Source organism: Oreochromis niloticus, linkage group LG3 (genome assembly GCF_001858045.2).
Source record: "Oreochromis niloticus isolate F11D_XX linkage group LG3, O_niloticus_UMD_NMBU, whole genome shotgun sequence".
Lineage (NCBI taxonomy): Eukaryota > Metazoa > Chordata > Actinopteri > Cichliformes > Cichlidae > Oreochromis > Oreochromis niloticus.
The window spans coordinates 48,874,248-48,890,528 of NC_031967.2; the positions used below are offsets into that span (position 1 = coordinate 48,874,248).

General features: G+C 38.3%; 1 long non-coding RNA gene across 1 annotated transcript; it reads left to right on the forward strand.

The window, feature by feature from the left end:
- Window positions 1–4,240: 4,240 nt before the first annotated feature.
- LOC109198439 (uncharacterized) lies at window positions 4,241–5,575 on the forward strand. Its single transcript, XR_002059236.2, has 3 exons — window positions 4,241–4,351; window positions 5,003–5,068; window positions 5,317–5,575. It is a non-coding gene; the product is annotated as an uncharacterized LOC109198439 (long non-coding RNA).
- Window positions 5,576–16,281: the final 10,706 nt, after the last annotated feature.

Here is a 16,281-nt window from a genome sequence, read left to right on the forward strand (position 1 = left end):
TCCATGCCAAATCTACGCCCTTGTGCTGTGGCTTATGTCATGCTGCAGCAGCAGCTGTTCAGTAGAGGCACAGAAAATAAGCTGTTTTTGTTTTGTTTTACACTTTTTGATCAGACTGTGTGAAAGCAGTAGTCAGAACCTGAGTGAGTGTAATACAGTGGAACCCCGACTTATGATATTAATTCGTTCCCGAGGGTCTTTCGTAAGTCGAAAATTTTCGTAAGTCGAAGCACCCATCCCGCCTTTTGAGTGAGACGACGCTGGACGATAGGATACAGGCTAATTGCTAACTAGAACAACGTTCAAGTGGAACAGCGAAGCACAATTACGAAAGCCCAGGGGTTGTCACATGATTCGGAAGACATTGTGGGCATTGTAGGCTCAACCAATCAGAGCCAGCGGATTACGTTACACGGGCATTTTGCCATAACACTGGCAGAAATATTGCCGTTCAGTGCCTTCGTAACTTGAGTTTTTCATTAAATCGGTTATTCATAAGTCGGGGTTCCACTGTACTATAATCTAAGCATGTAAACTGTTTTGAGCTGGTCTTAAAAAGATGGTTAAAAAAGAGCCTTCACTTAATCTATATTTGTTTGGATTTTATCCAAAACACAGGAACGTAAACAGAACTTGGTCACTTTGCAAGTCTTTTTATAAAGTTACAATGCTTCATCATGTTTTGTGATGAATTACAATATGCAATGTAATTTCTTGCATTGCATATTCAAATATCATTCAAAATATTGTTAAAGAATATTCAAACTTGAAGCAGTAGAAAAAAATTACAATACACAAATCGAAGGTGTCACATTTTGAATTTCATTTTAGAAAAAAATTGCTTTGAATCTTCAAACAAAACAATATAAAAGGTCAACATAATCCTTAATTTCAAAGAAATCAAGTATTGATGGACCAGCATTGGTTGAGTAGCATAACTCCCTATCAAAAGTTTCAGACCACTTGAAAAATCACTCCAGACCATTATGGCGCCCCCTCCACTGTGGCATGTAGAAAACATCTCAGGTGTGGTCTGGATCTCATGCCAGTAACATTGGAAACGATCAGGACTATCAAGGTTCTCATCAGAGAATAAAACTTTTTTCCACCTTTCAGTGTCCCATGTTTGGTACTCTAAACGTTCGGTTCTGTGGTGTTTCAAGGATACGAGGCCTTTTAAGACGTTTTATGTTTCTGAAGACCTTCAGTCTCAGATGCCGTCTGATGGTTATGGGGCTGCAGTCGGCACCAGTAACGGCCTTAATTTGGGTCGAGGATCATCCAGTGTCTTGACAGACAGCCAATTGCATCCTCCGGCTCCGTGCTGGTGAAATTCTTTTGAGTCTTTCAATTGACTTTTTTTCCACAAAACCCTCAGATCATTTAAGAAATTCCAAATGACTATCTTACAGTGTTCCACCTCAGCAGCGATGGCGCACTGCGGGAGACCCTGTTCAACAACCTGACCACCTTCAAAAAGGAAAAGATTTTTTGCCTTTGCCATCAGAACGTCATGACAGTGTGATTACCTGACAGAAAATGACAATGAATCCGTATTTTTGAACAGATTTGGCCTTTTAAAGGCATGTGGTCCTAAACTTGTGATCAGCAGTAAAACAGCATGTTTCAGTTTAAGTGTTGTTGTCAATAGAGTGCATGCATCCCACTCCCATTTCTTACTGTTGCATGTTGAAGCTCAACTTGGAACCTTGTTAAGATTCAAAATATGATTTTTTGACATTTGTGAAGTGGTCTTAAACATTTGCATGAACACAGAAGTGTTAAGTAATATTAAAGCAGTTTGTTCAGGTGTTTTGTTCATCACTGATAATCTGTGGATTATCACAGATCATTATGTAGTCTGCTGCATTCTAGTGGTTACTCATGGTATGGCAACGTGAACAGAACAACAAATGTCACATCATATGCAGACTTATTAAAGATTTAGAGGTTATCTATGCCTTGATTTCCCTGTTAAGATTGTCCTCTACAATAAAGATAAGAGAGATCCTTCTGCCCTCTCCACTGTGTCACTTCTTAAGTGGGTGAAATCTTATGTGGTTTTGTTTACTGACACAGTCTGCTGACTGACTCTGCTTCTTAGGAAAAAATACTGATAAATTGATCATGTAAAAATGAAAAGTAAGTGTAAGTTATAGATTCTTACTGACATGAACATTAACCTTTAAAGCAGAAAAAGTGAAGAGTTCAAAGTGAGTTTAAAAGTGAGCAATAAGATTTTAAAATCAATGCGAAATTTAATAGGGAGCCAGTGCCAGGTCGGAAAGAACTGGAGTAATAGATTCAAACCTGAGTTCCAGTTAGGAGACACGCAGCAGCATTTTGAACGAGCTGCAGTTTGTAAACAAGGGCAGAATGGAGACCAGTATGAAGGGAATTACAGTAATGTAATCTTGATGTAACAAAGGCATGGAAACGTTTTTCCAAGTCCTTACGTGGTATGTAGGGTTTGGCCATAGACATTGAACGCAATTGATTGAAACTCGTTTTAACCACAGAGGACACATGTTTGTCCAACTTGAAGGAACTGTCCAAGACAACACCCAGGTTCCTCACAGTGTCAGAAAAGGAGTCAGCAAAGGACCCAAATTTACCAATTAGTTCAGCCCGAGAGATGGAAGTATCAAATATTACAATTTCTGTCTTCTTATCATTTAGACTGAGGGAACAATCAACACTGTAATCTAATCTAAACTACATTAAAGTGTTGATTGTTTATAATGCTTATTGCCATAAGTACAACAAATCTTAAGCAGATGTTCTTTCTGACACTTTTAACTATGTCTAAGTAAACATTCATGTAAACATGCACTATCCCTAAATGACAGAATTAACTATTCTATATAACTGTAGAACTTATCTATAGCCATGTTAATTGACTTGTGGCCAACAGTAAATGGGAAGTTCTAAATAGGTTTAAAAGGGTTAACTGAGATATTTCTTTTATTGTGTTTAATATCTCCTTATCTACTGAACAGATTATCACTAAAATAATTTAAAGATTGTAACTATTGATGGCTTTCATATATTCTTCCTCAACGTTTCTCTTGTGCCTGCACAAGAGATTTCTTGATTTTCTTGTTTTTCAGTAAAAATATTACTGTACCATCAGTTAAGTCATTGTAAGCTAGTGATGAACATCAAAGTAACAATGCGAGCATGGGAAACATGAACTAGCCTGCTAATTGTGTCAGATGCAGCAAAAGTCTGAAGTGGTAACTTGTTCCACCCACTGTTAGTGAACTTCACTATCAGTGACGCTCGACTTGTCACAAAAGCAAATCGGTCTCACTGGAACCTACTTTCATTAAACTACTTTGTTGCATTGCATAAAGTTTAAAAAAAAATTGATATCAAAACAGTTTGAGCAGCAGGAAGACGCCCGTGCTCACTGCCGTAACACCTCAGTCTTCAGTTTGCAGCAAAACAACATGGATGTCAGAGCTCTCGGCATCAGACTGTGTGAGTAATCTCTCATTTTCATTTGAAAAAATATATATATATATAAACAAATAAGATAAATACGCATAAATAATTGATACATTTAATATATACTAGATCAAATAGGTAAATATAATATACAATAAATAAATGCATTTTGATTTGTCTTGATAAATGTGTCAGTTTTGTTCATTTTGTGCTTTAACAGAAAGCACTGTATTTTTATGAAACTTGAGATGTCATCTTTGTCATATCTTTATTCCACCTTAAAAAAGGTTAAAGTTATAAATTCTGTTTGAAATGGAATGATTTAGTTTGTTTTACTTTAAAATGAAGTAGCCCATAGCCTAGTGGGCAAGTTGTGATATGTAACAAAATGTTTTATTAGTACCTGTAAAAGTCAGCAACTCTTATCTCTTCAGTGGTGACCATTATCATTCTGCTGGGAGTTCAAGCTGAGAGAGTTGGTGAGTACCAGCTATGTTCTTGTTTATATAAACTTTGTTTTCCATTTTTGAGGAGTAAACAATTCAATTAAATTTTTTTGTATTTACTTTTGCATTTTATTTATTTCATCAATCAAATACAGTACAGAGTTTTCAGTAGTAAAATACATTTTGTGGTAATGGTTGATATAAGTAAGTTAATCAGATGCGTAAAATATCCCAGATATTTTTTAAAAGCTTGTGTAACCTTCAGGTATTTTATCTTCCCTTTCTCTTTTAAATTTTTTCCACATTCAACATTTAATCCAAACTGTTTGATGGTTTAGATGCGGACCTTTTCCCTTCTGAGGACGCACCTTGGATCCTTGCCATTGCTTTATTGAGCGCTCTGGTGCTGCTGCTTGGAATGTATTTTGGCAATGATTGCTGGTACAGAAATAAAGGTAATATTTTGTGAACTAAGAGACTAAGAGACTTTGTGTTCATTAATGTTGAAAAAAATGTTATTCATTATTTTTCATGGTCATATATATATATATATATATATATACATATATATATATATATATTACATTTTAAACAAATAAAATCAAAGCATAAAAGAGTCTTCTTTCTGGTGTTGTGTTTCCTACATTTTTAAAATGTGTACACAGTAGCGTGGATGTTCCGTTCTAAATAATTTTAATAAAAATAATTAATTAGCCCGAGAGGCTCAAGAGAAAAAAGTATCCAAAACTATTTAAAAATGTTAGTATTGAGAAATAATATATGTATTTTGTGCAATATAATTTTGTATTTCTGAGTTCTGCAATGCTAGGAAAGCAACACTGAAGCTTGACTAGCAGTGTTAATGAAATATAGGATAAAAATCAAGAAGCTGTTTAGAGCAGCTGATAATTATTTCATTAAGATGAAACTGCCAAAAAATAATGTTCGGATGTAAGAATGCCATTATTTTCTTCTGATTGTCAAGAAAATTAAAATTAAAAATTAAAATTAGATCTAATGAATACAGAAAATAGAAAATAGTTTTCATCATCAGTGATGTTACTGTGATCGTCTGTCCTCTCACTCCGTCTGCTTCTCTCCACTAGATGATAAGACGTTATCTTCTAGAGCCATTTACTATACCTTATGCCCGTGCGAGACTGAACTCAAAGGTAAGATTAACTTTGATTAATGATTCTTTATGTATTGCATTCAGATAATATGTAATATGTGATGCGTGGTAAATATTAATCCTAGCAATAATAATAAAACTTATTGTTCATGGCAAAAAAATTACTGTTTTTTTAAGTAGCTGCTATGTGGAATTATTTCTGGTGTGTGACACAAACAATAGTATTTTTTTTATCCTTTAAAGAAAATAAATACAAGTTTTGTTCTGTACTTCCTTTTTGTGTGACAGGTCTCAAAAAAAGAGCTGATTGAAGACAAAATCACATCTGAGTGGAATTGAAGACGATGAAGTATCACATATTGTTATTGTGATTTAAGAAGCTGTACATGGTCTGCTGGGTATATAACTAAACAATAAAGAACTATAAGTACCAATAAAGTTCACATACTAACAAAGGCTTCTGTCTGTTATGTAGACTTTTAAATTAAACCACTTGTTGCATCTGCTCTTTTTGTTTGTGCATGAATGCTGTTCAAAAGAAAAAAGCTGCTGCAGCTCATTTCTTCTAAACAGCAGGTTCTCACTGTGGTCAACCACTAATATAAATGTGCCGCATTGCTTTGTTTTCCAAAACAGATGAACCAAATTTGTGGTAAGCAGTGAAATACACCTGCAAAGTTTACTACTGTGCATGCCTTTATGTGTGGTCTAGTGCACAGGCTTGTTTCATGCTGCAGCAGAAACTGTTCAGTCGAGTCAAAGAAAACAGGCTAATTTTGTAGGTCAAACTGTGTCTCTTGAGAAGTGAGGAGAAGATATGATTAAGATGCTGAGAGGTGGTCTTCAGCTCTTTTCTGCTTCAATATTTATAGTAAGCTTATAATTAATAGGCCAAATATCAGTTTAAGGATACAAACCTTCAGCATGTTTCATGATGAAGCGCAATATGGATTTTAACAATGTGCTAATTTATCAAGCACATTTAATATGTTTACGTCATAGCAGAAAATGTAACTATGGAAATGGTTAACATTACTCTTGTTTTTTAAATTAAATTAACTCTTGAAATTTGGACATTACTGGAATTTGTGTTTGTCATGATAAAAAACAAAACAAAAGAAAAAAAAACATGCCTTCTAATTCCACAATGTATGTGCCAGTATGCAACAAATAAAGATTCTGTATATGGTGATGCCCTCAGTGCCAGCCTTAGGCTGTACCAAAATGGTAAATGGACTGGTTCTTATATAGTGGTTTTCTACTCTCTCTCAGTACTCAAAGCACTTTATGCAACATGCATCATTCACACAAGCACTTCCTGCTATTGTTACGTCCCCACGAAGAAGGTCTAGGGGTGTGTGTGGGGACCGGTAACAAATGGGTCCAGAACAGAATGAAAGGAGAACAGACAGGTGTTTAGTAAATAAAATAGTTTTTATTATAGAGAACCTTAACATAAAGAGCCGGCAAGGATCAAACCACCAACCTTCCAGTTAGTAGCTGATCTGCTCTACCACCTGAACCACAGCCACATTCAGCATGCCTTCAGACATATTTTTTATTTTGTATTATTTATAACTTATTTTATTTGTAGTATTCTTCCTAGTTTATGCATTGCATTGCATACCTGAACCAGATGAGTTAAAGACTTAACTTTCTCTGCCATCAGTGACTGTTTGCACTGAACTAAGTAAAACCTCCAGGAGTTGTTTTCAAAATGAGCTTGTTTATAATAAATACTTAAATATTAAGCCTGCAAAGCATGATGAGACAGGGGAATCTCAATAGTGGTCATTGGGAACAAATCCTCATCTTATTGTCAGGCTGATCACCACTTAATCTCCTGCTTTGAAATAGAAAAGAGAAAAAAATCAAAAAATCAAGGGCCAAATAACAATATACATTATACAGGCTTCAAATGCAAGAAATATGTTTTAAACTGCTAAGTTCAGCAGTTCATGTGAGGTAGAGGCTGACATGACACTGATTAATTTTTAACTCTTTACTTTGGTAGGTATATCAATTGGAATTGGGATGAAGTAAACATGTGAAGAGTTTATGTAAACAGTGATGGCTGTACTGATACACCAGCATTGGTTGAGTATTATAAATATGAACACCTAATACAATACTAATGCAGTTTATTTAGCGCTTTTGGTGATGACTGATAATCTGTGGAAGAGTACTCATTATTATGTAATGAAGGGAAAAACCTTTCCACTGCTGCAATCTAGTGGTTTCTCTTGGTATTGCAACGTGCTGCAGCCTCATTAAACACTAAAACTCCCGTGCCTGTGGGCATGTGGCAAAATTTCAATTATATGTGATTTCATTTTCCTCTTTAAATTGTCCTCTAAAGTAAAGATAAGAGAGATTGTTCTGCCCAATCAATTTTATCACTTCCAACTAGAAATCTTAATTGGTGTGTTTTGTTTACTGACAGAGTTCTTTGACTGATTCTGCTTCTTTTAAGGGAGAAAAAAACACAAAAACAGTTTTTTACATCCAGGCAGTTTTACTATGGCATTAGTTTCTGTAATGTCTGCAGCCAGTCACACAGACACTCAGAGAGGCCACGCCTCAGAGCCTGACTGACATAATTACATTACCATCATGCTTCTTGCATCATTTATCTGTTTGCTTAACGGTTCACTGTTTCTTTTTTGTTGTTGTTTGCTGTATTTATAGAAACAGATGCATCATGATCTGTGACTCTGTGCTGTATTTGTGAATAAATACGTGACCTGTGACTTTCATGTTTTCAAATTCAATAACTGAAATAATAAATAGATTTAATATATATAATTATATGAAGATAATAAAGACTAAAAACAATTATTTTAGTATACAATTGTTTAATTTCAATGCCAATGATTGGCTGATATGTCAGCTGTGACTGTGTAGTTGTGACTGTGGCTCTGCTGCTGTTCTTCGCTGAAAGTTGGTCTAGCTCAGACTTTCTAACTTGTGTTCACCTATGTGTAAATGTAACTGTCATGAAACAGAAAACTGTCCATGCAATGTTGAGAAATAGATCAATGAAACCAGCTATCACACTACTTCATACATACTTCATGTAGTTAATGAACAATTCACTGATTCATTCATTTTGCTGCTAATAGTGACAGTTATCAAAGAATCCCAGCCACCAATTTATTCATTATAAGATATGAATACTACTTAACTCCTCAGAAGAGATTCCAGATGAAAATAGCCTCTCATCCTTACTCCACATTCTGCTCGACTGCTACTGTTGGAACCTTAATGCGGTCTCTATGGGACTGTCCTGATGTGTTCTTATTCTGGGGCAAGGTAATAAAGTTATTGTCATCCCTAAAAAATATCAGTCTTCCTGTTGAGCCACTGCTACATCTTCTGCTTGATGACTCTAGGCTTAAAAAGGACAATGAAAGCACACAAATTGTGACTGGCAGGCATAACTGCGGCCAAAAAACTAGTGGTTCAGAAGTGGGTACCACCACATGATCTCTTGGTGAAACACTGGTTACATGGTTACAAGATTCTTGGATATCTTGTACTTAGAACTATCCTCAGCTAGGGTCAACCATGTCAACAGTCCAAAACTGGCTAAAGGGAATTAGAGAGACCAACAGGTTGCTCAGAAATATGCAATAGGGAGTTAATACATGTAATTCTCTTTTTGTTTTAAATCACTGATCTATTGTACCTTTCTCCTTGTTCATTATGTTAACCTGTAGTGTCATTGGAATGTCATGGTTATGCTGCAAATGTGATGTGTTGGTAGGGAGGGGGAGAAAAGGGACTTAAGGTTTGGGGTAATGTTCTCGGGAAACCTTATATATTGTATGTTTGTGGTGTGCTGTATAAGACAGTTTCCCTTTGTTCTAAAAGCAAATAAATATTGCATTATAAAAAAAAAGAAAAGAAACCAGGTGTGTCATGGCCATGTCAAAGGACTGAACTGATGCCCTGTGGGTGAAAACGGACGGCAGACTGACAGTCTCTGTTATAGTTTACATGAGCTTAGTTTGTATTTTGTAGGGGAATACCTAACCATCAAGCAAATAATTAAGTCTCCTGTTTTTAAAGTTACATCAAACACACGAAAAAATCTGATAGTAAACTTAAGCTTAAGGGAGACGTGAGAGGTAAGTGACGGAAGTGACGGGAAAAGGTAAGCGACCCATGTTGTAGGTGACGTCAGACGCCGGAGGTTTGGTGGAAAAAAAGCGAATGGTAGCGTAGAATTTAACAATGTTTCTTTAAGCTTCAGTATTGTCAAATAAACTAATCAGTTGTCATATAACTAACAACATCTGTCCTATCATCTCTAACACCCTGGAGGACAATGGGGAGAGTTTATACGCTCTCCAAGATTACATCAACCGGTGCTTCGAGATTTAGTAATGAAGAAGGCTCAGAGTGCATCTTCCCCGGCCCAAATTCCCCGGCAGACTCCCCCGGCACAACATCGCCTGCCGGAAAAGACATTGCAGACATCCTAGAGTCAATCGACAAAGGATTGTCCAGTTTCGATGCGAGGCTGTCCTTGGTGGAGATTTCACACCGGAAATTTAAATCTCTGAGACAATCCCTGGAGTTCAGCCAGCAGCAGATGGAAATGCTTGCCGCTGAAAATGCCACGCTATGGGAGTCGGTCAAATCTCTCACCGATAACGTGACCCAGTTAAACATAGAAAATAATAAAATAAAAGAGTATGTTAACGATCTACAAGCCCGTAGCACCTGAAGCTGCCGGAGGACACCGTTAAATCGCCTTCGAAAGAGTGCATCGCTTGGGGGCCGTGAGGTCGCCGACCGGGAGACCACATCCAATTGTGTCCAAATTCGGCCAATTCAAACAGAAGGAACAGGTGAAGAGTCGTGGCAGGGAGCTGAAAGGAATGGACTTCAGCGTGAACGACCAGTTCCCCAAAGAAATCCTGGAATGACGCAAGGTCCTGTTCCCAGTTCGATGTAGCTTCATCCAGAGAGGCTCCCGCGCTGTCATCGCCGTGGACCGGCTCTACGTGGACAGACAGCTCTACCGCGACCCCGGCACCACTCCGTGGTAATATTGACTGCACTCCAGATAAGAACCCGCTATACTCTTTTCTTATTCACTCACACGCTCTCCTTTAACATGTGTTTAATCTAGTAATATCAGTATGATGTCATAGCAGATATAACACCGTCACCCTCCGTCATTGTTTAATTGGAATGTTTCTGGGGTTTTTTTGTTTTGTTGTCGCTCACCGTTCTCATGGTTTCTTTCTTTCTCTTTTCTTTCACTGCAGTGATCACCTACTTTCCCACTCACCTACAAACAACACCCTCTATTTCTGGTTATTCACACACCACGATCACGCAAATACATGCGCTCAATGGCAGCACATTTACAACAACCTCACAGTGCACAGAGACTTATAGGACACACACGCAAGCCACGCTTATTCATATACACACACATAGTTAGACTTATGGAGCCTCTCACCACACATTTTTTTCTCTTTCTATTTACAAACAAGTGATGTTTCCACATTCACTTCACCCGTCTAAACGAAAACACCCAGCTTACATCGTTAGACATACACACACAATTATGGGCACACTAAGGTTTGTCACATGGAATGTAAATGGAGCTGGCACCAGAGGTAAGAGGTTAAAGATATTTAACCAGCTTAAAAAAAACTACAGGCAGATGTTGTTTTATTACAAGAGACTCACAGGCCTGTCACAGGTTTAAACGAACTTAAAACACCTGAGTTTCCTAATGTGTTCTCAGTCTCTTATAATTCTAGACAATGGGGAGTAGCAATTTTAATACATAAACATGTTAATTTTACAGTACTCGATACAGTTATAGATCCAGAGGGTAGATTCCGTATTATTTTATAATTATCAATATTTAACAAAAAGCTATGTATTGTAAGTATACATGGTCCAAATGTTGATGATCCCTCATTCTTCCACGGTTTTTTTAGTGCACTCTCTGAACCCCTTGATTGCACACTTATTCTTGGAGGTGACCTCAACCTGGGACTAAATGAAGAAATGGATAACCTGAACACAACAGGAACTCAGCGTAATTGGCAGTCCACAAATATAATCAAACAGTATATGAGCGACTATGGCCTTTACGATGCATGGCGCTCCGTTCACCCCAACAGTAAGGAATATTCTTTCTTCTCACATGTGCATCGCTCCTACTCTTGTCTGGATTATTTTTTGGTCAGCAGCTCACTGCTGAGGGACATTTCAGACACTGAGATTCACCCTATAGCTGTCAGCGATCATGCTCCTGTATTTCTAACACTAATGCACAAGAATAATACTACGCCAAGTAAAAACTGGAGATTTAATACATCACTGCTCAAAGATGAAGAATGTATTAAATATTTTAAAAAAAAGAGTGGACTTCATATTTAGTCTATAATGACACTCCCGGAACATCAGCTTTTGTTCTATGGGAAGCAAGAAAGCTGTGATGAGAGGTAAAATAATTTCTTTCTCGTCACAAAAAAAGAAAGAAAATAAAAATATTCAGGAATGAGAAACAAACCATCAAATCCTTAGAAGAAGCCTACGCGTGCAACCAAGATCAAGAAATAATTAACTAAATACGCAAAACAAAACTAAAATTAAATGAAATTATTAATAAAAAAGACAGAATTCCTAGTAGAAAGACTTCGCTTGCAGAATTTTGAACACAGTAACAAATCAGGTCGATTTCTAGCTAACCAGTTAAAAATAAAGAAAGAAAAAAACAACTATATGTGCTGTTAAAGATTTATCTGGAAACACAATATGACCCTGAAAGAATAAACAACATTTTTAGGGAATTCTATGAAACTTTATATTCACCACAAATAAACCCGTCTAAAAATGAAATTGATCAGTTTTTGGACAACATAACTCTTCGAGAATTACTAGACAGTCAAGCAATGGCACTGGATTCGCCACTCCAGGAAGCCCTGATAAGCATGCCCAATAATAAGGCTCCAGGTCCAGACGGCTACCTGGAGAATTCTACAAAGAATTCTGGACAATTTTGGCACCAGTTTTTTACAGAACGTTGTTGGAAATCAAAGAAAATGGCAGACTTCCATCAAATATGAATTCTGCAAACATTAATCTCCTGTTAAAACCAGGCAAAGACCCTGTATATCCCTCAAGCTATCGTCCAATATCCCTTATAAATGTTAGAGATGGCACGATACCACTTTTTTATGTCCGATACCGATACCGATATCATGAATTTGGATATCTGCCGATACCGATATGAATCCGATATAGTGTGTTTTTAAATCAGTAAAACTGTTTTTTTATTTCTTGCTGCATTTTGTATAAGTTCATACTCAAGTTTAAATAAACAACAACACTAAAGCTATTCTGTTATACCTGTACGCAAAAAATACACTGCACCCAAAATATTTCATAGTTCAGCAATACAGATCAATCTAATAAACTTAAACCTACCTACTGCATCATTCCTATTCTGGTATTTTAAAGAGTACTTAGCAGAAATATTAAGCAACCTAACTAATAGGGTTGCAAATTCCCTGCAAAAAAAAAGAAAAAGAAATAGTGAACCACCCCCCACCCTCCACCTCATGATGCTTAATCGATATAATCAACTTTAATTTGATGCAGTGTGAAAGAAAATGCACAGAAATAAATTATTTTTCAAGAATAATTAAATAGATTCAACATCTTTCTTCAACAGAATTGCAGACTGCACAGATGGTACCTTCCCAGAGGAAAAAGTACTATAGCTTACTAGGGTATATTAGACTTAACAGTTACTATATACAGTAATGGACTTCTATACATTTTACATCAGATTAAAATTTTGGGTGTAAGATTCTGATAATTATTTATTAAAAGCTAGACATTTTAAATGAGATTAAGAAAGAAAAGTATGTCTTTGTGCCCCCCTTTTCCCTGTTCATGCCCTATCGGCCCCCCTGGCTAAACTTTGCTAGATCCGCCCCTGCACAGTTACCAGCCGTCAGCTACGTAGAAAAGGATCCTGGTGTAGAAAGTAATATTAAATAAATTCTATCAACAGCTTATCAAGATTAAATGTGCTGCTGTTGTTCAGCCGCTGGTTTCCTCTTTGTGGTGCAAAGTGGGCCCAAAACAAACAAGAGAGACGGACTCGCGACAGAAAAGCCGATCAGCTGATCATTAAGCAGTTTCACGACTGAAGTAGCAGCAGGAGAGGGAGAGAGAGAAAAGAGGCAGACGCTCCATATATCGGTTGTTAAGCTTAACGTAGGTACGCTTTACAAACATTCAGAGATGAACTTACACACTTGCTTTACTTCTCTCTGGGATAACTTCCTCGGAGATGAAATGCCGGTTTGCTAGCGAGGCTACAAATACACACAGCCGCTCTATCACCTGAGCACACTGCGCTTTTTTGATATTTAATGGATCAGATTAAATTTTTTATTTCTCTCCGATATCCGATCCAGTAATTTATGTCAGTATCGGACCGATAGCGATACGTAATATCGGATCGGTCCATCTCTAATAAATGTAGACCTTAAAATGATCTGCAAAGCTCTTTCAAAGAGATTAGAGAAAATAACCCCCCTCTTAATTCATCCTGACCAAACTGGTTTCATAAAAGGTAGGCACTCATCAACAAATACACGTAGATTACTTAATTTAATAGACTACTCATACAGTAAAAACATTGAAGCCACAATATAATGTCTGGATGCAGAAAAAGCATTTGCCAGAGTTAACTGGAAATTTTTATTTGCAACTTTACACAAATTTGGTTTTGGAACCTCTTTCATAAACTGGCTAAGAATATTATATAATTCCCCAACAGCTTGTGTCGGAACAAATGACCAGACATCCTACAGCTTCTGTCTCCTGAGGGTCACCAGACAGGGATGCCCACTCTCCCCTTCACTTTTTGCAATTTTTGTCGAACCAGTAGCAGCAGCAATTAGACAGGCTACAACAATTAAGGGCATAAAATGTAACAACGTAGAACATGAAATCATTTCCTCTGCGGATGATGTGTTGCTTTTTCTCCAAAACTCACAAACCAACGTTTCTGAGGTAATTACTCTAATAAACTGGTTTTCAAGTTTCATATTATTCAATTAATTGGTCAAAATCTAAAGTTCTTCCAATTTATCGCTCCTTCCATAATTCTTCTTCTGCCCAACTACAATCGGGAAATATTAAATATTTAGGTATTAATGTCTCTCCTAAAGACTTAACTAAATTAAACCACATCCCACTTCTAAAGAAAGCAGAAGGAGATCGGACTAGATGGAAACTTCTACCCATATCACTCATGGGAAGGGTCACCACTATAAAAATGACGATCTTGCCAAAAATAAATTACTAAAGATCCCTAACAAACCATCACAAGATTGGTTCAGATCTCTGGATTCACATATTTCTAAATTCCTTTGGAAAGATAAACCCCCGCGTATCAGCTTAAAAATGCTACAAAGAACCAAGGATAAAGGAGGATTAGATCTGCCTAATTTTCAACAATAGTTCTTAGCCAACAGGCTTCAGTTCATCTCTAGATGGTTTAAACACAGCTTCTTAGATGAGCCCTGGCTAGATGTTGAACAGGCACTATGCAATAATCTAGAGATTTCAGACCTACCATTTATCAGCTCAAACATCAAAAGACATGAATGCTTTAAAAGTGTCAACATTAGCTCTTCTTTGACAGCATGGTGGGAGTTTCTAAAAATAACGGAGTCTTCATCAATCCCATGCAAATGTACACCTATCTGGAATAACCCTGACATATTACAAAACAATAATATGATTAATTTTCCAGAATGGAGTTGTAAAGGAATTAAATACTTAGAACATATATTAGAAGGAACAGATTTTATTCCATCTGACAGACTAGTTATACAATAAGGGATCAACAAGAAAAGATTTTTAGAATATCAACAAATTAAATCCATAGTAAAATGGAAATTTAACCTCAGTCAAGTTGAACTACAAACACCACCAAGCGCGGTACATTTTCTTACACTTAAATCCCCCAAATTACTGTCTAAAATATACAGAACACTACTAAAATAGATGAATCAATATCCCTTCCTATTGCACAGTGGGAAGCAGATTTATCAGTCAGCTTAGACCAAAATTTCTGGTCTCAGGTATGCTTAAAAACCTTTAAATTGTTTAGAAATCCTAGTATGCAATTAATACAATACAAAATACTACATAGAGTGCACTATACAGGTCAACGGATGTTCAAGATGGGCTTTACATCTTCCATCAACTGCTCACACTGTCGCAGGGCTGGGGGAGGGTCTGTGCTGGTGGACGTAAGTTACTGGCCTGGTAGCCTAGCTGCCTCTCAGTGGATCTGGGGCAGGCGTGGGGGCTTGGGGTTTGGGCGTGCTTCGGCTCCGTGCTAGGGCTCTGGCTGGGCCTTGGGGTCTTCGGTCCTCGTTGGTGTGTGTGGCCGAGGTTGAGGGGGGTCAGCCCTGGCACAGGGGGCCTCTGGTGCATCAGCCTAACTGGGGGGCTCTTCAACTGGCAGGGAGGCAGTTCCATCCTTGCAGGAGTCCACTCTACAGGTGGGGGAGAGGAGGTGTTGGCCATCCGATTGGGAGCTGGGATGCGGGGCCTCCCTGCTGCTGCGGAGCCTGGGGTGGTCTGCTTGCCCCCTCCCCGGGGGAAAAGGTAACATCTCCTGGGTCTACGTGCAGTTTCCACCTCTAGGGGCGAGGGTACACTCCACCTCTCTGGGAACTCCCAGGCCCTCCAAAGTATGGAGGCCTATCTCCCCTCATCACACTCCCTGCTGGTACACTGACCCCTGATGCCCTCAGGGGTCAGTGCGTTGGTAGTTCTTGGTGTCCGGGGCTCGGCGTTCAGGTATGCACCAGCTAACTCCCGGTGACTATTTGACAGGGCCTGGCGCCTGTTGCTCGGTCAGGCCTCTTCCGGGGCAAAAGGGGCCCCCGAGCCTCCGGCCTCTGGGCCTGTGGCTCGGTTCACTCTGGCACACCTGAATGCCTGCAGAGCCGGCGGGCACGCCGCTGCAGCCCCCTTTGGCTTCTGCTCCATCGCTACTGGGTGACCCCTCATCTGGGGATCTCATCAGCTCTTCCCAGGAAGGTGGCACGGATGTCCCTCCGGTGGTCCTCCTTGGGCTCTCGCGCTCTGGGGCCTCTGGATGTCTGGAGCCTAGATCTCCTCCACGCCTGCTTCATGCCCTGGGGGACAGGGCTATGGCTCTCTACGTCCTCTAGCAGATCGTTA